General features: G+C 39.5%; 1 pseudogene; it reads left to right on the top strand.

Annotated features, from left to right (window-relative positions):
* Positions 1-201: 201 nt before the first annotated feature.
* On the top strand, positions 202-259 carry LOC116089571 (annotated as a pseudogene).
* Positions 260-13025: the final 12766 nt, after the last annotated feature.

The following is a 13025-nucleotide window of genomic DNA, read 5'->3' as shown; positions in this document are numbered from 1 at the left end:
GGAATGGTAATATCAGGGCAGGAACCCATACAGCTAAGCTTATTGTTTGTGTTTACAAAAGCAAGCAGATTGCTGAGTTCAAGGTGAGCTTGGCACACATTGAGTTTAGGTCCAGGCTTGGAGGAATATGCCTTTAAATTCCTAAGGGAGTACCTTATGCAAATAAAAAATGGGATTTTGGTCTGCAATTAGTGAGCTATTCAGAGAGCTCTTAGAATTTTTTTCCAGCAGGTTTTCTGGCTTTGTTCAGGAAACCCAATAGTTATGCAGAGAACTTTTAGAATTTTTTTAGTAAGTTTTCTGAGTTTGGTGGGAAAACCCAAGGGCTATCCAGAGAGCTACTACCACTCTTTTTGAATTTTTCTAGAGAGTTTTCTGACTTTGATTGGCGTACTAGCTGGTTTTGTGTGTCAACTTAAACACAAGCTGGAGTTAACATAGAGAAAGGAGTCTTCCTTGAGGAAATGCCTCCATGAGATTCACCTGTAAGGCATTTTCTCAATTAGCAATCAAATGGGGAGGGCTCAGCCCCTGGCCTGATAGTCCTGAGTTCAATAAGAAAGCAAGCTGAGCAAGCCTGGGGAAGCAAACCAGTGAATAGCATCACTCCATGACCTCTGCATCAGCTCCTGCCTCCTGACCTGTAACAGCAAAAAAGTAAGCTGAATAAATCCTTTCCTCCAAACTTCCTTCTTGGTCATGATGTTTGTGCAGGAATAGAAATGCTGACTAAGAGAGTTGGAAAATCCAAGAACTTTCTAGAGATCTATCTGGAGCCATCTTGAGTAGAGGACAGAGCTGTCAGCTTGCACCCACCATTAATTCCATGTCATCTCTTTCACCCTTTCACCATTCCCATTAACCCCTTTCTCAATACCTTCTCCTAAGTGGAGGCTGGACCTTGGCACCTGAAAGTCAACATGAAGGTGAAGACACTGTTTTTCTTCTCACCTTGTATTCTTAAGACTATAAAATGAACCAAAAAGCAGAATTCTGTGGGGTGGAGTTTTTCATCTTAATTATGGAGTATCACAGACTCTGCCCCTGTGGCAACATGACGTAGAACGAACAGTGCACACACCTTAAGCCAGTCTTGTTTTTCAACTGTCCATATGAGCTCTCTTAGTATTGGCCATCAATTAGACACTGTGTGAGAAGTCCACAGGCCCATCCATGATGTCTTTGCAATTTAGAGGAAGGCATAATCATTTCAAAATGAATTTTAATAAGCACACATTCACTGTACAAAAGAATGGGCTTTATTATGACATGCACACATAGTGTGTTTTCATCCTATTTATCCCCATCATATCTCTGCTACTGAGTCCCTTATGTCTTGTTTTTCTTTTTTGTTAATCCATTTTATGCATATGTGAGAAAACATGATATTTTTCTTTCAGAGACTAACTTTGGTTAACATGAGATCTTCCAATTCCACACTCTTCCTGCAAATGGTATAATCTCATTCTTCTTAATGATGGACCATACCTATATGTCTGTGTTTTGGCTGGATCGTCCTAATTTTAGTTGTCTGAAGACCTAACCCACTGACTAGTGGCTGCATCATTAGTATATAATGGATATTTTCCTGGCATCTTTATTAGTTTTCTTGTTTAGACTCTTCATGAGATCCGTTCTAACCGGGGTAAGGTAGAATTTCAACCTATTTTTGATTTTCATTTCCTTAATGGCTGAGGATGTTGAACATTTTTTCATATGTTTATTTGCTATTTGTACTTTTTCAATAATTTGAAAATTTTGGACAATTTCATACTGTATACAATGTACATATCTACTCCTCATTATGTTCTCCTATCTCCCTCTAACTTTTGCTGAGCCCCTCTTCTTTCTCAATTAGTCTACTTTCTTTTTCATGATGTGTGTGTGTGTGTGTGTGTGTGTGTGTGTTTGTATGTGTGTGTGTGTGTGTGTGTGTGTGTGAATGTGTGGTCTTGTGCAGATGACTGTGGGTTACAATTGCACTGGCCATGTCATATCCAGATGGTAGTATTTCATAGTACTCTTTGACATCCCTTAGCTCTTACAAGTCTTTCTGTCCACATTAAGTGATATGCTCTGGGTGATACTGATGTCTTATTTAAGGCTGTGCACTTAGCACTTCCTCCTTCTCTGCCTTTTGATAGGTTAAGAGTATATGAACTGACCTTTGCCCACTGAAAACAGACTGTTCCATCCCAGGTTGAAAGGTATACTAGTCTATGGATATAGTCATAAATGTTTAAGAGGCATTGTCACTATATGTCCATTTAGAAAGATATTAGTAGCAAATTGGGAAGTAGTTGAATGCCCCCAGAACAGTCTTCAGTGAAGCCCCATATTTTTAATTCATTCACTATTTATTGATTACTTTTGGAGGAGATTGTTTTTTGGCTTAATATTTTGAGTTCTCTATTTATTCTAAATGTTTATACCCTGTTGAGTAGCCAGCAGATTTTCTCTCATTCTCTAAATTGACGTTTTACTCTAATTGTTTCTTTTGCTGTGCACAGACATTATAATTTCATGTAATCCTATTCTCAGTTACTCTCAGATTTTTGGTATTATCTTCTGAGATATTGAGTTTTGATTTAGAAACCTCATTGTCTAGATCTTAGAAAACTCCCACCATTTTCCTCTAGTAGTTTCAAGGAATGAGGTTTCATATTAAAACTTTGTGCCATTTTGAGTTAATTTTTGTACAGGGTAAGAGATACAGTTTCATTCTTTCACATGTGGATATCCAGTTTTACCAGCATCATTTTCTCCAACGTATTTTTGACTCCGTGTTGAAAAGCCCATGAGTGTAGTTGCATGGTTATATTTATGCTATCTTGGTATTACTCTATTGTTCTCAAGATAATTTTGTGTTATTATCTTGTTTTGATACAATTCTTACAATGTTAGGGATCAAGCACATGACTTTGTATGCATTAAATGCACAGGGTATCCCTGAGCTCTGCTCAAAATATCTTTTGAAAATCAGATTTGACAATATATCTTTATGGATAAAATTTGTGTTCCACTCTCATGGGACCATTTATAGGACATGTGGGCTTTTCTGAAGGAAGTGGTCTCATCAGGAGATAACTTAGGCCATTGTCTTCTCAGTTCTTATCCCTATCACTTGGGAACAATTGGTGAAATGCTGCTTTAGCTGAAGAGTTTGAGAAGCCACAGATCTTTGTTCTTCATTATTTTAAAACACAGAGGAAAGCAACGATTCATACTTGTAGTTGTTCTATAAATAAAACACTTCCTTTCCTTTTAATGGAGACAGATGGATCGAGTCGTATTGAGTAGCCATTAAGAGAAACTCTCTGATAGGTATGTCTTTCATTGTACTGAGGATGATAAATGGCTCTGGAGGCCAATGCCATCTAATGGACATGTTCTTTGCTACACTTTTTGTATGTTTAAAAATTCCCAGAACTCTGTCTCTTATTCCTGGATTTAATTTTAATTAAACTGAAATTCATTTGATTTTTATTTTAGAATTAGTAAAACTGGAAAAAAATCTGTCCGTCTGTGTCTCTCCCTCCCTCTGTCTCTTTCTCCCTTCCTTTTCCCATGCCAAACGTGTCCTCTAATGCATAACTGAATGATACTTGGCAAGATGCTTTATCTTCACATCCCTCCTCACCCTTGGGCACTACTTTCTGACACTAGAAAATCCAAGTCAGAGAACTAGAAAATGCTGCCCACATCACCTAGCTCAAAAGCCTTGGGTTGGCATCCAAAGGTTCTGTCGAGGATCATGGCTTCTTTTTTTTTTTTTTTAATAGAATTTAAGATTTGGTGTGGGGTTTCCTGTATTTAAGAACAAGCCCGTTCTGAGATATGCGGTGCTTAGACTTTTACTGTGAGACATTCCTTCTTTTTCCTGCACACCCAGTTAAGAAAGCAGAGTTTTTCTTATCGAGGTTACATGGCAAATTCGTTTCAAAACTCTGCCCACATTTCAGGTTCCTGACTTCAAACTTTCTCCACTACGCTGGTATACTCTAGCAGACACCAGGACAAAACATTTAAGGCCAAAGAAAAAGGCAGAAGCCCACCTGAGCAAGAAGATTTCTCTGTGTACTCTTAAAAGTGCTTAAAAGAGCAGCCTAGCAGGAGATTCAAGCCCAGGATAGAGTGGCCTCTTGTTGCTTGATGTGGATCAGACCCTACAGTGAGAAACAGCAGCCACAAGGCCTGCTCTCTCCCGCCCCCATCTCCACTCCAAATTGATTTTGTGCTTCCTGTTTTTCTGTGCTTGACAAAGAAAGCAAAAGCAACATGCTGTCAGTGGACAGTTGCCAAAAAGCAGAGTGGCCTTTAAAAAAAAAAGAAAGATTGCTTCAAATTTCCAACTGTAGTTCAAAGTCGCTTTGCAAGCAGCCACTGCATTATGCTAATAATATGCTAAATCATTAAGGTCTTCCTATTTGTCTATTGATTGTTTAAGTAGAATGTTATGGCAGGGAAGTATTGGTGCTAGGGGTGGGTATTGATCCAGCCTCAGTGTGTTCTTAAGCAGGCAGCGTTGCTGCACGCGTTACTCTAACTCTGATATATTGCCTTTCATAAGCCATTTCATCTAGACTTATGGCATTGAGCAATGACAGACTTTTGAGAACTTTACCTTGCTAGGGAAAAAAAAAATCAAAAACTAAAGATCTTCATGTAAAAATAGTATTAATAAGCATGTATTTAGTGGTTTTCATAAACCAAGCAGACCACCAAGAGTTTTGCCTGTACATGGAGAGAACACCATCTCCTTTGTCATTTGGTGCAACCAGGATTCAGAAAGGTCAAATCACTTCTAAACAAGTACCTAGGGGTCGCTGCTCTCACTAGGTGAACTCAAAACTCCAAGACAAAGTACTTGCTCTTAAACAAGCTCATGAACTATGTAAGGAATAGTTGAGTGTCTTTGCTGGTATGTTTGAAGTACTGGATGAAGATCAGTTAACTCAGTTTTAGAAAAGCCAGCTCTTCTCCTGTGGGGTCAAAATGAAGAGAATTGCATATGAGTGAGTCTAGGTTCCAAGTTAAAGCAGTAACAATGATACATAAACAGACACACTTTAAGAATCCAAAGCCCCATGCATAGTAACTGGATGCCTGGACACACACACAGACACACACACACACACACACACACACACACACACACACACTGACCACTTAGGTAAACTTTTAGGGAAGCTGAAAAGATCAAGGCCCAAAGGATTAAGCACAGTCCAGCTAGTGTGTAAAAGTGAAAGCTGGGGTTTAAATTCAAGAAAGTGACAGGAGGCCATTAAACTGAACATCATGGAGATTTCTTTGCAGAGAGAAGGTTGAGAAATATAACAAAAATTGAAGTGCAGAATCTGGGTGCCACCAGCTTTTTGTAGGGTCAATTCTCTTCATACCCTTAAGTTTCACCTTTTAAAGAGAAACACTAAAATGAGATTTGAATTGCTCTGAATTATCTGATTACTCATCATAGATAATACAAAAGATCATCTTTTTTCCCTTAAAGTTTAGAAATTAATTACAGAAAAATTTCGTTTGACTCTTTAAGTTCTCATCTAGGCACTATTAATTTAAAACATAGAATTCTTTAACCTTAACACTCATCTGAATATGAATTTACCTCTAGATTTTTCTAGGACTACACAGAAGAGTTGAATGCAACCAACTATACCCTGTGTTTGCTATTTTGTGGGTTTCTCGCCCTAAACTATATAGAAGAGAATGAAAGATAGAGTGGAAAGAATGAGAGATCCCTCAAACTTATTCATTTCCTATTGTTTGTTCCTTGATGATGGTTATTAACAATCTACCACCAACCTACATAAACATCCAACAATGGCCCAATCTGCCTATCAGGGCTCTAGCATTTATAGACTCTCTGGAAAGTTCTCAAAATCCCAAATGTCACACAACCTCAGAAACTATCCACAGCTGGCAAAATCATTCGTCTGCTAGAGCATGAGGCAAGTTATAGGTAGCTGCCACAGGCAATCTGAAGTGGCCCTAGATCCCCACAACTGAGATTAAAATGAAGACGTATTCTTATAATAATTCTGTATTTTTAAAGAAATGAAAACTACAGAATTCCCACTACAACCAACACTAATTCTCCACTCACTTCCACACTCATCAGTTTCCTGATAGATAGAGACCATATTAACCACATGCATCACTGGACAGCTCTCTGTCAATAGAGACTAAGTGTTTTCTTGTTGCCTTTGCTTTAAGCTTCAAAAAGTCTTTTCCAATTTTGATATTATTTTTCCTTCTAGGGTACATTCCCAAATCCATATTTTCATGTATTAGTTCTTCTTATGTATGTCACAAATTTCTACATACAAGACTCTTTTACCTTAACTTGTTTTACTAAGCTTTGGGCTCTGTTCAAAGTCTTTTTAGAGATATGTTTCCCCTTTTGTTGTTTTTCCTCTCTTTATGAAGTTATTTAGTTAAAGTACTCAAAAGTAAAGTTTCATAACTGTCCTCTTGCTGCATTCTATGTACCTTGGGTCCTGAAAGCCTGATGAGGGGCAACGAGGGAATGGAGAAAGGAGAGACACACAGACAGGCATACAGTGAATAATAGTTGGGACTATTATTACTGCAACCTGGAATTAGGTACTAGGTATTAGGTACAGGACAAGGGCAGGGGTTAGTAAGTCCAACTTTCTGTAGCTCAGCAGCCTCAGGGTATAAACATCCTGGATGAAGAAGATGTAGTTGCTCTTCTTTTCACATATAGATCAATTGTTCATAAATATTCATACTCAAACTCCTGAGGAAAGCTTTGACATTCTTCTTGAACTTGGCCCAAGTAAGTAATAGCTTTGCTGATTTCCTCTGAATCGAAGGTCTTGGAGTGCTCAACAGGCCTTTCCTAGGCCCAACAACACACATCCACTCAGAATTTCAATTACTGAGGACTTTTTGGCTTCCTATAGTCCTCCTTGTCCTCTGGGGATAGCAGTTATAAACTCATGACAAATGTGTTTGACTGCATGTTGATCAGTTATGGGCTCTGTATTGGTTACTATCTACTGCAAAGATAAGCTTCTATTATGGTGATTGAGGGAAGTAGAGGCTCACAACCATCCATTGGACTGAGCACAGGGTCTCCAATGAAGGAGCTAGAGAAAGGACCTAAGGAGCTGAAGGGTTTACAGCCCCTTAAGAGGAACAACAATATGAACTAACTAGTACCCTCAGAGCTCCCAGGGACTAAGCCACCAACCAAAGAGTACACATGGTGGGACTCATGGCTCCATCTGCATATGTAGCAGAGGATGGCCTATTTGGTAATCAATGGGAAGAGAGGCCCATGGTCCTATGAAGGTTCTATGCCCCAGAATACCAGGGCCAGGAAGCTGGAGAGGGTGGGTTGGTGGGCAGAGGATTAGGGAGGTAATAGGGTTTTGTTTTGTTTTGTTTTGTTTTGTTTTGTTTTCCAGAGGGGAAACCGGGAAAGGGGATATCATTTGAAATGTAAATAAAGAAAATATCTAATAAAAAATAAATTAAAAAACCTCAAAGGTAGTTTATTGTTATACACATTTTTAAGCATAATGGTACTAGATTCTCCACCAGGGCCTCTGATCTAGGGTCCATGGGCTTAGGCGTCGTTTAACAGTACCAGGCCTAATCTTGTGGAGTAGACTTTCATTCCAATTGGAAAGTAGTTGGATACTCCCATAACATATACCTCGCTGAAATCACCGGACATAATTTTCCTGACCAGTCGTTATCAAGGGTGACAAGGTTCACAGCTGAGTAAAAGTTGTAATTAGTTTTCTTTTCTCCATTGGTAGTATGGATAGTACCTTCCCACACAACAAAAGTTTTCTAATAAGATGACATCAGGTTAGCATAAGGTTGATTTCTCTATGTCTGGTGTCTCAGATATGTGGTATCTTCCACAATTAGTTATTACCATAAAATTCTGGAGAGTAACCAAGAGCAATGACAACAGCCTGTAATATCTAGGTAGGTCTGTATAGACCCCACTGATCAACAACTCAAAAGGAGGATAATCGTAACTGGAAATGGACTATTTATTTGATAGCCTGGAGTGTCTTGAGACATTGTGCCCTCATTATTTGAAGGCCTTCTACCTACATATACATATATTTTAGGATAGTGCTATAGTACTAGGTTTCCTAATGGAATTTTGAAAGTTTTCAATTGTTAGTAATACCTCCCACATTCTCTTCTGCATTCTGCCCTGTTATTCTTACCAATTAATGATTCCTGTTTCATTATTCTTCTTCCCCTCTTTAACTACTAACTTCCACCCATTTTTTTTAAAAGCAGAATTGCAACACTTTTTATTGGAAATGGTTTTCATAAGTTAGGTTCTATAGGAAATATCATGGTATTTTAAAAATTTGGAAATGATAGCATTTTCAATATTAGTTCAAGAAACATTTGTTTCATGTCTCCTACGTAAGCCGTGCATACAGTTTATGGAATCAAGTGAGTCACACAGTGCCAGAAGCACTCCATCTGGTTCCTGCAAGGTCATTCTCATAACCTTCTCCTGACTTTTTGTCCTTAGCATATGAACATGTTTCTCATCTAAAGTAAAAAACAAAATTTCCTTTCATTGCACTCACACCCACATATAATTGATGTTTTATGCTTCACAGCTGAACTTTTAAAAATGGTATATTGTCCTTCTTATTTCTACTTCTTTAATGCCTACCAAATGTTCTGGTCCATTGCAGCCATTCCACATGTTAGCATACCATTGATATTGTTCTTACTTTGGGCAAAATATAATATAACCTACCACTGGAAAATTCATCACTTACCTTATACTTGGATATACACATTCCTCACTTGATTGATGCCCGTAGGAAAAATATCATGTTTAACTTTGTTTCAAATCATGTTAAATTACTGTTTATATTGTTCTTAACTGCTTTTGACTCACAAAGTATCAATTTATCATCAACTTATTATTTTCATATCCTTTAGCATCAATAATAGACTTATAGCACAAAGTTTAATTGCATTCACCATCTGAATTAAAGTATGTCATATCTATAATTTAATGAATACTATTGTGCCACGGGCCGGCTGATCTGGGCCTCCCTCAACCCGCGGGAGAAATGGGGTCCTAGTCAGGTTGACAAGACGTAGGTGAAGAAATGATGGCAAAGACGACACATGAAGTATAGGATCTAAATGTATTTCTTAGAAATGGCATCAGACTTTTACAGTCATTGTAAAAGAGAGATGGTAAATCTGGCAGCTCAACAGTTGAGGTACATCTGAGGCTCTCTGAAACATACTGGGTCTAAAGCAGCAGCTATCTCCTCTGGACTAGTGCTGCATCCCCCGGGCCCAAGTGCTCTGGGCCGGGGGGGGGGGGGGGGGGGGGGGGGGGGGGGGGGGGGGGGCTGCGGATTGCATGAGTCTGAGTCCTAGTCCCTCTAAATTCTAGTCTTAGTCTGAGCACCAGTGCAAGTGCAGTGCAAGTCCCTCTGCAAGTCCCAGTCCTTGTGCTAGTCCTTGTACAAAGTGACAAGCAGGCTTAAGTAGCATACAGCAAGCAGAGCTGATGTCAAGAGTCTCGTAGGCAGGTGGGGATTACAGCAGGGGACGCAAGACTGAAGTCACATATGCAAGTGACCCCCACACCAAGGTCAGCAGGGTCTGGTAGCTAGGTGTGAAGCAGGAGGAAGAGGAGTGGAGCCCTCCCTGTTGAGGTAATTTGATATTCCTAGGCTAATTCTCTGGTTCTGCTGGAGGCAATGACCAGATTTCAATCTAGCATTTCCTGCTAGTTCTCTGGATCTAGCCGGGGCAGGCAGTGGGGAGTTCCGACCTAACCTAACACTTCTAGCTAATGTCCTTGAGTGGAAGCCCTTCGATTACTCTCTAGTAGTAAAACATTAAACTATCTATTGCCCTAAAGAATATACTCGACCTCTGTTGCTAGCTCTAGCAAGGCAGTATCTTATAGAGAAATTACAGGTTATGGGAAGCTTGGTAATAAACCAAGATAGGTTAGAAACATTGTGTCGGCCAGGAGACAATGCCCAATCTTAACCATTTACGAATCATTTCTTGGGGTACGTTTATGCCTAATCATGAGGCCGTGTTGACGATTGGAAAGACTAATCTGGAGCACGTCTGAGTTAGGGGATACCAGCGACTTGTCTGAAATCCAGGAGGCACAGATCTCCTTTTGGAATCTTATTGCCTCTTATCCTTTATCAGGATTTTATCCCCAATATTTTGGATGTGACTGGAGTAGACAAGTGTGCGTAGCACTATTGCTAAATTTTAGGCTTACATTTATTTCTCTGAATTTATCTTGTGTTTGATTTCCAAAGCTCCAAAAATCAAAATAAACTTTACTGGAAAAAAAAACTGTTTATTTATTACAGATTCTAATATACTATAAAGATTTTCCTAAAGTCGAGTAAAGGCACATCATAGATGTATGAAATAAGACATATTTAAGTCCTTGTGACTATATTACAAATACTAAAATTTTAGTAAAATTTAAATATTGTCTTTATTTCCTCAGATGAAGTGATAAGAGCCATACCCAAGCTTTATGAACACATGGTCTTGTCCTGGCCCCAGAGAATTTCAAACTAGTCCTAGGCCTAGACCAGGATGCTTTTGGCCTTTGTACAATCTAATCTTCTTCAAGCCCAAACCTGGAAGGCTTTTAACTACTGTCTGCTAACCTAGGCCTAGAGGGTTTTAGCCTCTAAAACTTAGTGATGAATAAACTCATCTTTTCTTGCCCTTTTTGAATTCTAGCTGGCTGGTTGAACTCACCTGTTCTGGCTCAAATTCCTCTACAAGCTGGATGATTTCAAATTACCTTCTTTCAGCTTCTGACTAAATTGCTTTGCTTGGAAGCTCCAAACTGAACTGGACTCTTTACAAATTCAGATCTACGAATTGACTCACTCTATCTCAATGCTCTTAAAGAGCCTCTTTTTCCTGTCTGTTCTTATGAGTGTTGGGCATATCCTATCTATGATTCATTCTGTCAACTCTTTCTCTGATTCATCACTTTTTCTGCCCCTCAATTAGACTTCATTGTTTGGCATTAAAGGTGTGTACCAACAGTGTGCCTGTGTTCCAGCTAGAGGAATTAAAGGTGTATATTCCAGCCAGAAAGATTTAAGGTGTGTGGCATGTCTGCATCCCTGCTTGATCATATCTTTGGATATGATTCCTTACCACAACAGCCATGTTGTTGGATTAACATTCGTCTACAGTAAAAATTAGAACTTGTGAGGCATAGTGAAGCCATATTTGTTTATCTATAGGTATAGATAGGTATGGATGTAGATGTATAGATAGATAAAGATATAGATGTAAATATCTACAGATGGTTTATTTGGGGGACAGAGACTACCAGACTATCTCTTAGAAAAGAGAATAGCAATTGTGTGGATGTGGTGGTAGGGGTGGTTGTCAATTTTATGAGAACAAATAGCAGTAGGAGGAGTCATGCAATCCAGAAGAGTGTGGGAGTAAGCATGTGGGCTTTAATTTGTTGCAGAATGTTTGGGTTAATCAAGTCTAGATTCCCTTTGCCTAAGGTAGTCAACCATTGGTGTTGAATAAGAAAGGTAATGGCTTTTTCTGACAACAGAAATCTGCCTCACAAGATTTCTAAGCAATGTGAGAATTTAGGTATTTGTGTACCTCACAGTAACCCTGTTTACATAGCCAGAGTCCTGGCTGGGCTGAGCCTAGGCTCCCACTTAGAACTCAATAACAACACTGCCATTCGGGGGGCTGCTTTTGACCTAACAAATCTCATATTGCCTCTCTCTGTCTCTGTTTCTGTCTCTGTCTGTCTCTGTCTGTCTCTGTCTCTCCCTCTACCCTTCTCCCGTTTGTGGGTGTGTGTGTCTGTGTGTGTATGTGTGAATCTGGAGGCCAGAGGACAACTTTGGATCTTGTTCCTTAAGCTCTATATGATATTGTTTTTACTGGCTCTTTCAACCCTTTGAAACACCCCAAGTAGGGTAGGTTTGCAGGCCACTGAGCATCAGGGATCCACTTGTCTCTGATTCACAAACACTAGGATTGTAAATGTATTGAACCATGGCCATCTTTTTCTTCCTTTCTTTTTTCTTTCTTTTTTTTTTCTTTCTTTTTTTATTAGATGTTTTCTTTATTTACAATATCTCCTTTCCCAGGATCCTCTCCAAAAAAATAAAATTAAATTAAAAAACTAAAACAATCACCTGTTTTCTCCCCCTCCCCCTGCTCACCATCCCACTCCCTCCTGCTTATTGGCCATGGCATTCCCCTACACTGGGGCATAGAATCTTCACAGGGCCAAGGGCCTCTCCTCCCATTGATGACCAGCTAGGCCATCTTCTGCTACACATATGCTGCTGGAGTGTACTCTTTGGTTTGAGTTTTAGTCCCTGGGAGCTCTGAGGGTACTAGTTAGTTCATATTGTTGTTCATCCTAAGGGGCTGCAAATCCTTCAGCTCCTTGGGTCCTTTCTCTAGCTCCTTCACTGGGGACCCTGTACTCAGTCCAATGGATGGCTGTAAGTCTCTACTTCTGTATTAGTCAGGTACTGTCAGAATCTCTCAGGAGACAGCTATATCAGGCTCCTGTCACCCAGCACTTGCTGGCATCCACAATAGTGTCTAGATTTGATGATTTAATATGGGAAGGATTCCTAGGTGGAGCAATCTCTGAATTGTCCTTCCTTTAGTCTCTGCTCCATAGTTAGTCTGTACAACTCTTTCCATTGGTATTTTTTCCTCCCTTTAAGAAGGAATGAAGTATCCTCACTTTGGTCTTCCTTTTTCTTGAGTTTCTTATGGCTTGTGGTTTGTACTTTGTGTATTCCAATCTTCTAGTCTAATATCCACTTATCAGAGAATGCATACCATGTGTGTTCTTTTGTGAGTGGGTTACCTCACTCAGGATGATATTCTCCAGGTGATAGCTTTGGTTCGCAGCGGCGCGTCCACAGACACCAGATACAAGCAGCTCTGTGTTTTTGGAAGTTTAATTAGGAGGG

Source organism: Mastomys coucha, unplaced genomic scaffold, assembly GCF_008632895.1.
Source record: "Mastomys coucha isolate ucsf_1 unplaced genomic scaffold, UCSF_Mcou_1 pScaffold14, whole genome shotgun sequence".
NCBI classification, from domain to species: Eukaryota; Metazoa; Chordata; class Mammalia; order Rodentia; family Muridae; genus Mastomys; species Mastomys coucha.
The sequence above is the reverse complement of the archived record's forward strand: the minus strand, read 5'-3'. Positions and strand labels throughout refer to the sequence as shown.